The following is a 14,475-nucleotide window of genomic DNA, read 5'->3' as shown; positions in this document are numbered from 1 at the left end:
ATAAAGCCCTTTTGTGGGGGAAAAACAAATTGATTGGCTAGGCCTGGCTCCCCAGTGGGTGGCCTATGACCTCCCAGGCCCACACATGGTTGAGCCCCTGCCCAGTCATGTGAAATCCATAGATTAGGGCCTATTGAATTTATTTCAATTGACTGATTTCCTTACATGAACTAACTCATGTTTCATTTACATATTTGTTCAGTATAAGTACAAATAACCAGACAAATACATTTGCAGACCTTTTAGATATGTATTTACTACCACATGAAGAAAATAGTGCAATGTAAAAACAGGTGAAGTGTGATGAAAAGGGGAAATAAGACTTTTTTAAACAAAGTAAACACCAGTAACACATGAATGAGGAAATAAGTGTAAAAAAACATACAAAAAACCCCCGGGAAAATTACCCACCCCCCTAACGTATGTACAATAATTAAAAAAAAACCACAATCGTTTTTTGAGTGAGACAAACAAAAGGAATAGATACCATCCCTGGTACCACGACATCGTAGACAGCCTTTGCTGGACACTGCTGCTGTCTCTGTTACTCCTGCTGCAGTCATCCACACGCTGCATAATGTCAGCGTCCAAAGGATCCCAGGCGGTCTTCCTCTTCCGGCCATTGGAGCTGGGCCGGGGAGATGGGATGGAGGTTGATGGAGTTGCAGGGCAGAGAGCATGGGTCTTTGCTAGCCGGGGAGATGATGAATCAAGGGGCGATGAACCACCTGTAGATGGGCCCCTCAGGGCTCAGCTCCATCTCTGGACTGTCCAAAACACCACAAAAGCAGATGGTGAATACAATGCAAGCAATCTTAAACCATCTCCATGGACACCTTTGTGTTAAAATGTTTACCCAAAAGAAATGATTTCATAAACATCTCAATCTAATTAACACACACACCACTCTGTAGGTTTTCTGGTGTTTGAACTAGCCCTGTTAATCATTATGATAACACAGCCACTGAACATTTCCCACTCACAATTTTGCCCATCCAGAAAAGAGCTGATTTCACATGTTCTAACAAGGTCTGCTAAACATAAGATCACAAACACACACACTGACTGCACAAAAGGACTCGGCTGCATGACGAGTACATACCGTATCTGGCATATTGTTGTCTGTCTGATGATGCTTCACGTGAACACGAAGCCAATCCAGTTGTCTGACAATCGGTGGGACACACACCAGCGGCAGACCCCACTACTCATCTCCATCACCCTTTTCAGATTGCGAACATACCGGTCCCGAATCTTTCTCCATGTTTCTTTGATATCAGTACCGGTGTTCAAATTCCGTGATATCTCCCTCCAGCTGTTGTCTTTTGCTTGTCCGAATACAACCGCATCAAAGGGTTGTATACGTTCTCGTATTGTCTCACCAGCTCGCACAGACGCTCCTCAAAACTAAACATAGAAATAATTGCGCTTAGCAAATCTCGAAATAAAAAGCACAAAAAAGGAAGGTTGCAAGTAGTAGAACGAAGAAGCAGAACATCTCTTCTGTGTTTATTCCAGAAGAGATACTGGAAAGTATGTGATTGACACACAGCGGTGCGACTTCCATTGCAAAACTCACTCAATACTGCCCCTCAGTCTTCGCAAGGAATGATAAGTCGGGTCTCAATTTCGAGGTAGGAAAAAACTGGGTCAAATGACGGAGCGTATTACAAGGAGCCGCCCTTTTGTGACAAAAAAACGGCATTGCAACACTGCGCTCCGTCGGCCCTGTTTGTGTATTGTATGTAGACCCCTCAATGTTACCTACCCATGAGTCCCCTCTCTTTCTCTATTTACTCTAACCAGCATCCCCACCCACTGAGCACCGACCGACACAGGACGTCCATGGATGTTGAAAAGTAGTGGAAACTTGGTCAGACCGCCGTGGCCTTGATTTCACTGTCCACGGACGTTTTTGGTCCGGTCTGGACCATGATTGGTTCTGATTTGGTCTGGCCACCAATCATAGACATCTATGTTTCACAAGTTTAACCGCACAGTACAGTACAGAAAAGTAGAGTATAGTTCAGTAGAGCAGAGTTTAGTACAGTAGACCATACTAAAGAGTACAGTATAATGTACTGACCTATACTCTACTCTGTGATGTGCTGTAGTACTCTACTGTGCTCTATTGTACTGTGATATCCAAACTTGTGAAACAGACATCTATGATGTTTCAGATTTGGTCCGGTCCAGACCAACCAAATGTGGTCTTGTTTGGGGTGGAGCTCATTAGAATAATAGTCAGTGTGTAGAATAACACCCATACGGTATATGCAAAGGAGGATGTTGCATATTTCTACCTTTGTGTACGTATTCAGGTTACATCACCACGAAGAGAATGAAATGCATATCCATAATGATTCATTTCTGTGTAGTACAGTTCAGGGACCCACGATGTAATTCTGTTACTGGGTGTAAATACACTTCACTTACTGTAGTTCAATAACCAAAATGGCTCCATTTTCAGCTGGCTTTAAGGTCCCACTAGTGTCAAACACACATTAGTTTGCAATTGTGTGATGTTAAAATGGGCGCACTGGCATTTTCCAGCCCTAATGCCAGGTTCGGCAATTTACCTGTCTAACATCAGCTCACTTGGCCCCCCGACTGGCGCAGCGGTCTAAGGCACTGCATCACTTCAGACGCTGGTTCGAGCCCAGGCTTTCAACCTCTCCATGGCCCAGTCTGTAATACCTACATATTTCAAGCAGTCTACCATTGTCCCTGTGCCCAAGAACGCCAAGATAACCTGTCTCAAAGACTATCATCCTGCAGCACTCACATCTGTATCCATGAAATGCTTTGAAAGGCTGGTCATGGCTCACATCAACACTATCATCCCAGACACCTTGGACCCACTCCAATTCCCAAACCGCTCCAACAGATACACAGATGATGCAATTTCTATTGCACTCCACACTGCCCTTTCCCACTTGGACAAAAGGAACACCTACGTGAGAATGCTGTTGATTGACTACAGCTTAGCGTTCAACACCATAGTGACGTCGAAGCTCATCCCTAAGCTAATGTCCCTGGGACTGAACACTTCCCTCTGCAACTGGATCCTGGACTACCTGACGGACCGCCTGCAGGTGGTGAGGGTAGGCAACAACACATCCGTCATGCTGACCCACAGCATGGGGGCCCCTGAGGGCCCATGCCAAATGCTCAGATACTAAAACGGTTATACAGCTGCGCCATCGAGAGCATCTTGACTGGCTGCATCACTGCTTGCTTTGGCAACTGCTTGACATCCGACCGCAAGGTGCTACAGAGGGTAGTGTGTTTGGCCCAGTACATCACTGGGGCCATGCTCCCTGCCATCCAGGCGGTGTCAGAGGAAGCTGCAAAAAATGGTCAAAGACTCCAGCCACCCAAGCCACAGACTGTTCTATGCTACCGCACAGCAAGCTTTACTAATGCACCCAAGTCTGGAACCAACAGGACCCTGAACAACTTCTACCCCCAAGCCATAAAACTTCTAAACAATATTGCTAAAAAGCTAATCAAATGGCGACCCGGACTACCTGCATTGACTCTTTTTTTGCACTAACTCGCTTGCACCAACTATGCACACACGCTGGACTGTACAGTACTTACACCCCAACACACACACACTACATATGCCCACACACACACACACACACACACTGATGCCCCACACTCACAAACTTTCACACTCACCACATATGCTGCTGCTACTGTCTATTATCTATCCTGTTGTGTAGTCACTTTACCGCTACCTATATGTACAGTACATAACTACCTCAAATACGTCATACCCCTCCCTGCACAGCGACTCGGTACTGGTACTCCCTGTATATAGCCATGTTATTTTCTACTCCCTATATATAGCAATGTTGACTGCAACACTCCAAACATAGGCTATTGAGCAAACACTGGATTGTTTTAATTTGCACTGTGTCTATTACTCGTTACTGTAGCCTATGCTATTTAACAAACTGCAGTTTTAATCCACAAGGGACCAGGAGATGAATATCCCATGCACCCAGCTGAATTGGAGTTGATCACAATGCAAATGTCAATAACCTACAGAACTTGAGACAAATGCCTGCAGTATTAAGCCATGGAACGTGTTGCATTGATTGGCGAGTAAGTGGTCAAACCCTTGTCACACCTACAACTTGTTTATTCATCAAAACCCAGCCCTTTCGCACCACGACCAGCTATTGCACTCATAATTCCACCTGTGAAAATAGCTAAATTATTTCTGACACCACAGGACCTATAGGTCTACCGCCAGTGCTTAGAGTTACCATTGAGTTAGGGTCATTAAATAGAGCCCAAGGTGTCATGTCATAACAGACACCCAATTCTTCCTGCAGACATCTTTGCATCTTAATTCGGGGCAGATATTTAACAAAGTTTTGGGAAAATATGGTAGCATAAGTAAATATGATTCTGTGTAAATTGTTCAAAGTAGTCCTTCTGCATAGAGTCGTTTGATTTGTTAAACTTTGAAATGTTTTTTGATGGCATACATTTTAAAGTAAAAGATGGAAGTCTCGGCTTAATTCAGTTACCTTGGTCATGGAATTGCCCTATGACAGCCAGATGACTGCTGCATTTATTATGTGCTGTCTTTAAGATGACAGTCTCTACTTCACTCTTCTATCTGCTCAAAAGTACATATCTCTCTGAGACACACACGCAACTGTAGCTAAATGTCAATGTGACAGCTATTATTGCTTTTACTTTTTGTATCAGCTTCAAAAATGTTAGCTAGCTAATGCACTGTGCCATAGGCATTTCAAACTGGCCACCTAGCTAGCTGTAGCTAGATGGGATATAATTTATGAAACTAGCTGGTTAAAAGGGTAAAGGTTTGTGATAAGAGACCTGAGATCAATACAAATTGAAGGTTTAGCTAAAGTAGCTAGCGTGGCTAGCCGCTCTCGCTAACAGCGTTAGCTAGCTAACGAAGCCTTTGTGGCACCTGCTTCGCAAAGCTAACGTTAGCTACAAAGGAAACTAGCTTGCTAGCCAAGACAAAAGGGAGAAGCTACTGCTAACCTCAATTAGCAATTACTGAATGAAGATGGTACTAGTTCGAATTTATTCAAAATGCCAAAGCAAGTAGTTATATATTGTATAATATTATTGAAAATATGAGGTATCTTGACAGCCACCAACATCACACCAGGAAGTTAGCGGTCATTGAACGACACACATAAATCAGACACCTGCTCTGTAACGTTAGCTAACGTTAGTTGCGTTGCTAACTTAGCTACCGTAGATAGCGTGTGTTGGCTATCGCGCTAGCTATCTAGCGTTAGCTGTCATTGGACGGCCGACGAACAGCACAGCAAACTCGGGTAGAATAGCTAACTAACAGAAACATAACAGTACGTCAATTAACAGCCTAGTTCATTAGGTAGCCAGTTTACTTTCGCAGATAACGTTAAGCACATTGCTTTCTTCTAACAACGTTAAGGAAATAACACCTAACATCAGATCAGCTAACTATCGTTAACCATGTAGCTAATAAAGGAGGGCAGACATTAACTTGCTCATGACAAAACTAGCAAGCTAGACATTTAATATATAAAGTAAAATGCGTTGGCGAAGAATCGAGAAAACAGATGCTGGTAGAAATAGTAAGTATATTCAAACCTGGGCTGAGGACTGGTTGATGAGGATGAAGTGAGGATGGTGGAGGTGGCAATGATGGAACGAGAGGTTGTTGTTGTTGGTGGGTTACAGTCGCCAGGACTACGGTGACTATGGCGCTGCCTCACTGGGCAACAGTTGCTATAAAACTCACCCCGCGCAACCTAACTGAATATTCTGTAGGAGGAGCTGCGATGAGGGAGCGTTGGAGGGATGCATATTAAGGTTTATTTGATAAATGGATGTATGTGCTCCTGATAAGAAGAAAACAATTATTATAAAAGAAAAACTGCTTAGTATTATAAGCGGTATTAAAATGAATTAACATCAATATAACGTTAGTGAATCTTTCATCTTTCATTTACTCAGAACATCATCACATTAGGGTGGATTGATCACACTATTCTTGGTTCAATAAGTCTTCAAATGTATGAAAAATGGCAATAGAAATATCACAGAATGTTTCATTATGCGCACAATACAACATGGCAAACAGCATTAATAATCGCATTAGTTCATTGAATCAGGTTATTTCCCAAGGCGGGACTACCATGCACCAATAGGTGATAAAGAGTGGTTGAGATAACAAAGAAAGGAGGCAACCATCCATCCATCCATCCATCCATCCACCCCCCCCCCCCCCCCCCCCCTCTCTCTCTCACACACACACACACACACACACACACACACACACACACACACACACACACACACACACACACACACACACACACACACACACACACACACACACACACACACACACACACTCAAACAGACACAGATAACACACACCATATAAACACAGAGATATTAGTGAATATGTGATTTTTAAACCAATTTAAATTTGAAGCTACAGCCAGATCATGTAAAATCTTGTGTTTTAGTGAAAGGCTATACATAATTTCATTAGCCTAACAGTTCACAGATACGAATAGTGAACCTATTAGACATTACTATGAGGGACTTTTTGGAGTATATTTCTAAATATGGTCCATCGATGCCATTCGAATGTTTCAGTTAACCTTTAAAAGGTACAAATAATTGCTTTATTCCATCCAATCAATAATGGGCATTTTCAGAGCCAGCTAGGAAAAAAGTAAACTAAGGTTACTTCTGTAATACACATTACTTTGTCATTAATTACATGTAATTTACACTCTAGCTATTTTCTATTGTTTAGGTCCAAATTAACAGTCAGCGTTTCATAATCATCTACCTACGCCACTAAATATAATAAATTACAAGCTTTTTTTCCCTTCTTACACAATTTTGTACAATAGTACAGACATGCTGTCGTACAGCCACCTCAATTTTCTCTAGGCTCAGTCATTAAAACATTTAATTAATCTGACAAGCAGAAAAACACACACAATTCAGGTTAGATTTCTCTAATATATTTCTCACAAAAGAACTTTGATTTATCCAAGAACATTAATTACACTGAACAAAAACAAAAATGCAACATGCAACAATTTCAGAGATTTTACTGAGTTACAGTTCATATAAGGAAATCAGTCAATTTGAAATAAATAAATTAGGCCCTAATCTACTGTATGGATTTCACATGACTGAGAATACAGATATGCATCTGTTGGTCACAGATACCTTTAAACAAAAAAAAGGTAGGGCATGGATCATAAAACCAGTCAGTATCTGGTGTGATCACCATTTGCCTCGCATAGAGTTGATCAGGCTGTTGATTGTGACCTGTGGAATGTTGTCCCACTCCTCTTCAAAGGCTGTGCGAAGTTGCTGGATATTCCCGGGAACTGGAACACACTGTCGTACACGTTGATCCAGAGCATCCCAACCATGCTCAATGGGTGATACTGTATGTCTGGTGAGTATGCAGGCCACAGAAGAACTGGGACATTTTCACCTTACAGGAATTGTGTACAGATCCTTGCGAACCTTGCCATCTGCCGGGTAGAGTTGAAACTGGGATTCATCCGTGAAGAGCACACTTCTCCAGCATGCCAGTGGCCATTGAAGGTCAGCATTTGTCCACTGGTGAGGACGACGAGCACGCAGATTGGGCTTCCCTGAGACGGCTTCTGACAGTTTGTGCAGGAATTCTTTGGTTGTGCAAACCCAGTTTCATCAGCTCTCCGGGTGGCTGGTCTCAGACGATCCCGCAGGTGAAGAAGCCGGATGTGGAGGTCCTGGGCCGGCGTGGTTAGCGGTTGTGAGGCCGGTTGGACGTACTGCCACATTTTCTAAAACCAGAGTTTCCCAAAGTCGGTCCTGGGGCCCCCCCTGGGTGCAGGTTTTGTTTTTTGCCCCTAACACCAGACAGCTGATTAAAATAATCAAAGCTTGATGATGAGTTGGTTATTTGAATGAGCTCTGTAGTGCTAGGGCAATAACCAAAACGTGCACCCAGGGGGTTTGGGAAACCCTGCTCTAAAACGATGTTGGACACATTGGTCCAATACTTTGCATAAGTGGAAACTTGCAGACGTGTTGCTGTGTGTTTTGTTGCCAACCTTACATTGCTACCTGACAACTTTACGGATTTTACTTTTTAATTACCGTTTATATTTTTTGTTTTTCCCTCAAAACTTTTTTTTCATTCAACTTTTTCACTCCGGACGCTTTATCTGGACATGGTTCGTCAGCACCTTCAACAGCCGACGCTAAGTAGTAACATTAACATGATGCCTTCTAATTGCAGTCGCTGTACTCATAATATACAGGAGAACGATCGCCTTACGGCGAGGATAGCTGTGCTGCAAGCCCAGCTTCAGACGCAATCATTAGGCAAGGGTAATTTCAGTGTAGGAAAGGATGAAACAGTGTCTGTGCCACCAGTAAGTACAGATAGTAGTATAAATCCACTCGCACAGTCCCCGCAGCTGGGCAACTTTCTCATGGCTTCTGGAGGGAAATGCTGTAGGAATGCTCAACCGGTGTCACTCATTCAGCCGACAGAAACTTTCAACCGGTTTTCCCCATTAAGCAGCGAGTCGGAGTCTGAGGCCGAGCCTTCTCTTGTCTCTACTCCTCCCGTTACGGGGTCTGAGACGCCGAAGCCTCCCACCATTAGCTCTGACAAATTGAAAACCCTAGTCATTGGCGACTCCATTCCCCGCAGTATTAGACTTAAAACAAATCATCCAGCGATCATACACTGTTTACCAGGGGGCAGGGCTACCGACGTTAAGGCTAATCTGAAGATGGTGCTGGCTAAAGCTAAAACTGGCGAGTGTAGAGAGTATAGAGATATTGTTATCCACGTCGGCACCAACGATGTTAGGATGAAACAGTCAGAGGTCACCAAGCCCAACATAGCTTCAGCGTGTAAATCAGCTAGAAAGATGTGTCGGCATCGAGTAATTGTCTCTGGCCCCCTCCCAGTTAGGGGGAGTGATGAGCTCTACAGCAGAGTCTCACAACTCAATCGCTGGTTGAAAACTGTTTTCTGCCCCTCCCAAAAGATAGAATTTGTAGATTTGTAGATAATTGTCCCTCTTTCTGGGACTCACCCACAAACAGGACCAAGCCTGGCCTGCTGAGGAGTGACGGACTCCATCCTAGCTGGAGGGGTGCTCTCATTGTATCTACCAACATAGACAGGGCTCTAACTCCTCTAGCTCCGCAATGAAATAGGGTGCAGGCCAGGCAGCAGGCTGTTAGCCAGCCTGCCAGCTTAGTGGAGTCTGCCACTAGCATAGTCAGTGTAGTCAGCTCAGCTATCCCCATTGAGACTGTGTCTGTGCCTCGACCTAGGTTGGGGAAAACTAAACATGGCGGTGTTCGCCTTAGCAATTTCACTAGGATAAAGACCTCCTCCATTCCTGCCATTGTTGAAAGAGATCGTGATACCTCACATCTCAAAATAGGGCTACTTAATGTTAGATCCCTCACTTCAAAGGCAGTTATAGTCAATGAGCTAATCACTGAACAAAGTCTTGATGTGATTGGCCTGACTGAAACATGGCTTAAGCCTGATGAATTTACTGTGTTAAAAGAGGCCTCACCTCCTGGTTACACTAGTGACCATATCCCCCGTGCATCCCGCAAAGGCGGAGGTGTTGCTAACATTTACGATAGCAAATTTCAATTTACAAAAAAAAAAATGACGTTTTCGTCTTTTGAGCTTCTAGTCATGAAATCTATGCAGCCTACTCAATCACTTTTTATAGCTACTGTTTACAGGCCTCCTGTGCCATATACAGCGTTCCTCACTGAGTTCCCTGAATTCCTATTGGACCTTGTAGTCATAGCAGATAATATTCAATTTTTTTGTGATTTTAATATTCACATGGAAAAGTCCACAGACCCACTCCAAAAGGCTTTCGGAGCCATCATCGACTCAGTGGGTTTTGTCCAACATGTCTCTGGACCTACTCACTGCCACAGTCATACTCTGGACCTAGTTTTGTCCCGTGGAATAAATGTTGTAGATCTTAATGTTTTTCCTCATAATCCTGGACTATCGGACCACCATTTTATGACGTTTGCAATCGCAACAAATAATCTGCTCAGACCCCAACCAAGGAGCATCAAAAGTCGTGCTATAAATTCTCAGACAACACAAAGATTCCTTGATGCCCTTCCAGACTCCTTCTGCCTACCCAAGGACGTCAGAGGACAAAAATCAGTTAACCACCTAACTGAGGAACTCAATTGAACCTTGCGCAATACCCTAGATGCAGTTGCACCCCTAAAAACTAAAAACATTTGTCATAAGAAACTAGCTCCCTGGTATACAGAAAATACCCGAGCTCGGAAGCAAGCTTCCAGAAAATTGGAACGGAAATGGCGCCACACCAAACTGGAAGTCTCCCGACTAGCTTGGAAAGACAGTACCGTGCAGTATCGAAGAGCCCTCACTGCTGCTCGATCATCCTATTTTTCCAACTTAATTGAGGAAAATAAGAACAATCCAAAATGTATTTTTGATACTGTCGCAAAGCTAACTAAAAAGCAGCATTCCCCAAGTGAGGATGGCTTTCACTTCAGCAGTAATAAATTCATGAACTTCTTTGAGGAAAAGATCATGATCATTAGAAAGCAAATTATGGACTCCTCTTTAAATCTGCGTATTCCTCCAAAGCTCAGCTGTCCTGAGTCTGCACAACTCTGCCAGGACCTAGGATCAAGAGAGACACTTAAGTGTTTTAGTACTATATCTCTTGACACAATGATGAAAATAATCATGGCCTCTAAACCTTCAAGCTGCATACTGGACCCTAATTCCAACTAAACTATTTAAAGAGCTGCTTCATGTGCTTGGCCCTCCTATGTTGAACATAATAAATGGCTCTCTATCCACCGGATGTATACCAAACTCACTAAAAGTGGCAGTAATAAAGCCTCTCTTGAAAAAGCCAAACCTTGACCCAGAAAATATAAAAAACTATCGGCCTATATCGAATCTTCCATTCCTCTCAATTGTTTTTGAAAAAGCGGATGCGCAGCAAAGACAAACAATGTATACGAAATGCTTCAGTCTGGTTTTAGACCCCATCATAGCACTGAGACTGCACTTGTGAAGGTGGTAAATGACCTTTTAATGGCGTCAGATCGAGGCTCTGCATCTGTCCTCGTGCTACTAGACCTTAGTGCTGCCTTTGATACCATCGTTCACCACATTCTTTTGGAGAGATTGGAAACCCAAATTGGTCTACACGGACAAGTTCTGGCCTGGTTTAGATCTTATCTGTCGGAAAGATATCAGTTTGTCTCTGTGAATGGTTTGTCAAATCAACTGTACATTTCGGTGTTCCTCAAGGTTCCGTTTTAGGACCACTATTGTTTTCACTATATATTTTACCTCTTGGGGATGTCATTCGAAAACATAATGTTAACTTTCACTGCTATGCGGATGACACTCAGCTGTACATTTCAATGAAACACGGTGAAGCCCCAAAATTGCCCTCGCTAGAAGCCTGTGTTTCAGACATAAGGAAGTGGATGGCTGAAAACGTTCTACTTTTAAACTCGGACAAAACAGAGATGCTTGTTCTAGGTCCCAAGAAACAAAGAGATCTTCTGTCGAATCTGACAATTAATCTTGATGGTTGTAAAGTCGTCTCAAATAAAACTGTGAAGGACCTCGGCGTTACTCTGGACCCTGATCTCTCTTTTGACGAACATATCAAGACTGTTTCAAGGACAGCTTTTTTCCATCTACGTAACATTGCAAAAATCAGAAACTTTCTGTCCAAAAATGATGCAGAAAAAATTAATCCATGCTTTTGTTACTTCTAGGTTAGACTACTGCAATGCTCTACTTTCAGGCTACCCGGATAAAGCACTAAATAAACTTCAGTTAGTGCTAAATACGGCTGCTAGAATCTTGACTAGAACCAAAAAATTTGATCATATTACTCCAGTGCTAGCCTCCCTACACTGGCTTCCTCTTAAGGCAAGGGCTGATTTCAAGGTTTTACTGCTAACCTACAAAGCATTACATGGGCTTGCTCCTACCTATCTTTCCGAGTTGGTCCTGTCGTACATACCTACACGTACGCTACAGTCACAAGACACAGGCCTCCTAATTGTCCCTAGAATTTCTAAGCAAACAGCTGGAGGCAGGGCTTTCTCCTATAGATCTCCATTTTTATGGAATGGTCTGCCTACCCATGTGAGAGACGCAGACTCGGTCTCAACTTTTACATCTTTACTGAAGACTCATCTCTTCAGTGGGTCATATGATTGAGTGTAGTCTGGCCCAGGAGTATGAAGGTGAACAGAAAGGCTCTGGAGCAACGAACCACCCTTGCTGTCTCTGCCTGGCCGGTTCCCCTCTCTCCACTGGGATTTTCTGCCTCTAACCCTATTACAGGGGCTGAGTCACTGGCTTACTGGTGCTCTTTCATGCCGTCCCTAGGAGGGGTGCGTCACTTGAGTGGGTTGAGTCACTGACGTGATCTTCCTGTCTGGGTTGGCGCCCCCCTCCTTGGGTTGTGCCGTGGCGAAGATCTTTGTGGGCTATACTCGGCCTTGTCTCAGGATGGTAAGTTGGTGGTTGAAGATATCCCTCTAGTGGTGTGGGGGCTGTGCTTTGGCAAAGTGGGTGGGGTTATATCCTTCCTGTTTGGCCCTGTCCGGGGGTATCATCGGATGGGGCCACAGTGTCTCCTGACCCCTCCTGTCTCAGCCTCCAGTATTTATGCTGCAGTAGTTTATGTGTCGGGGGCTAGGGTTAGTTTGTTAAATCTGGAGTACTTCTCCTGTCTTATCCGGTGTCCTGTGTGAATTTAAGTATGCTCTCTTTAATTCCCTCTTTCTTTCTCTCTCTCGGAGGACCTGAGCCCTAGAACCATGCCTCAGGACTACCTGGCATGATGACTCCTTGCTGTCCCCAGTCCACCTGGCCGTGCTGCTGCTCCAGTTTCAACTGTTCTGCCTGCGGCTATGGAACCCTGACCTGTCCACCGGACGTGCTACTTGTCCCAGACCTGCTGTTTTCAACTCTCTAGAGACCGCAGGAGCGGTAGAGATACTCTTAATAATCGGCTATGAAAAGCCAACTGACATTTACTCCTGAGGTGCTGACTTGCTGCACCCTCGACAACTACTGTGATTATTATTATTTGACCATACTGGTCATTTATGAACATTTGAACATCTTGGCCATGTTCTGTTATAATCTCCACCCGGCACAGCCAGAAGAGGACTGGCCACCCCTCATAGCCTGGTTCCTCTCTAGGTTTCTTCCTAGGTTTTGGCCTTTCTAGGGAGTTTTTCCTAGCCACCGTGCTTCTACACCTGCATTGCTTGCTGTTTGGGGTTTTAGGCTGGGTTTCTGTACAGCACTTTGAGATATCAGCTGATGTAAGAAGGGCTATATAAATAAATTTGATTTGATTTTGATTTGGAGACGGCTTATGGTAGACAATTGAAGACCTGTGTAATGATCATGCTGTTTAATCAGCTTCTTGAAATGCCACACCAGTCAGGTGGATTGATTATCTTGGTAAAGGAGAAATGCTCACTAACAGGGATGTAAACAAATTTGTGCACAACATTTATTTGAGAGAAATAAGCTTTTTGTGCGTATAGAACATTTCTCTGATCTTTTATTTCCGCTCATGAAACATGGGACCAACAGTTTACATGATGTGTTTATATTTTTGTTCAGTATAATTCATATGCTACTAACACGTTTTAAAAACAAAAGAACGTGCCTTTCATGTGCTTTTTATGGTATCTACAGTAATTGCATAATAGGAGGGACAATATTTAGATACAACTGTAGTACAAATGCATTCAACTAATGTAAACATAAAAAATCCTCCAAAGCTCAAGACCATAGGCATCCACAGAAGTGTCATTTTTTTCAGTACAACACAAACTTTAGGAGGCATATTTCATTGCGGGCTTAGACTCTGACATCCGGTGATACCGCAGGAGGTTGGTGGCACCTTAATTGGGGAGAACGGGCTTGTGGTAATGACTGGATCGGAATTGGCGGGATGGCAACAAATACATCAAACACATGGTTTCCAGGTGTTTGATGCCATTCCATTTGCTCCCTTCCCGGCCATTATTATGAGCCGTCCTCCCCTCAGCAGCCTCCTGTGGATGATACTCACTTGAATGAAGACAGCATCTTGCAGACTTCAAAAGTAAGGATCTCAGAATAGTTTTTATGATACATATGACCATATGACTTGCCATTATGAAAACAATGTCGATTGAATAATATCAGTTAATAAGTGATATATATATGTTCATTTTGCCCATTTAATTAATTCAAACTACTGTATGTCCCCTCTTGTCTACAGTTCTCACCCAATAGGGGCATCACACTCAGGTCAATGTCAGTGAGCATGGAGCTGAAGAACAATAGGGTTGTTGTAGGAGGATTATAGAAAGCATCTGCCT

General features: G+C 43.5%; 1 long non-coding RNA gene across 1 annotated transcript; it reads right to left on the bottom strand.

The window, feature by feature from the left end:
• Positions 1-236: 236 nt before the first annotated feature.
• On the bottom strand, positions 237-5,752 carry LOC120026294. Its single transcript, XR_005473074.1, has 3 exons — positions 5,638-5,752; positions 1,103-1,407; positions 237-767 (listed from the first exon to the last, which is right to left on the bottom strand). It is a non-coding gene; the product is annotated as an uncharacterized LOC120026294 (long non-coding RNA).
• Positions 5,753-14,475: the final 8,723 nt, after the last annotated feature.

This window comes from Salvelinus namaycush, chromosome 31, assembly GCF_016432855.1.
Source record: "Salvelinus namaycush isolate Seneca chromosome 31, SaNama_1.0, whole genome shotgun sequence".
NCBI lineage: Eukaryota > Metazoa > Chordata > Actinopteri > Salmoniformes > Salmonidae > Salvelinus > Salvelinus namaycush.
The sequence above is the reverse complement of the archived record's forward strand: the minus strand, read 5'-3'. Positions and strand labels throughout refer to the sequence as shown.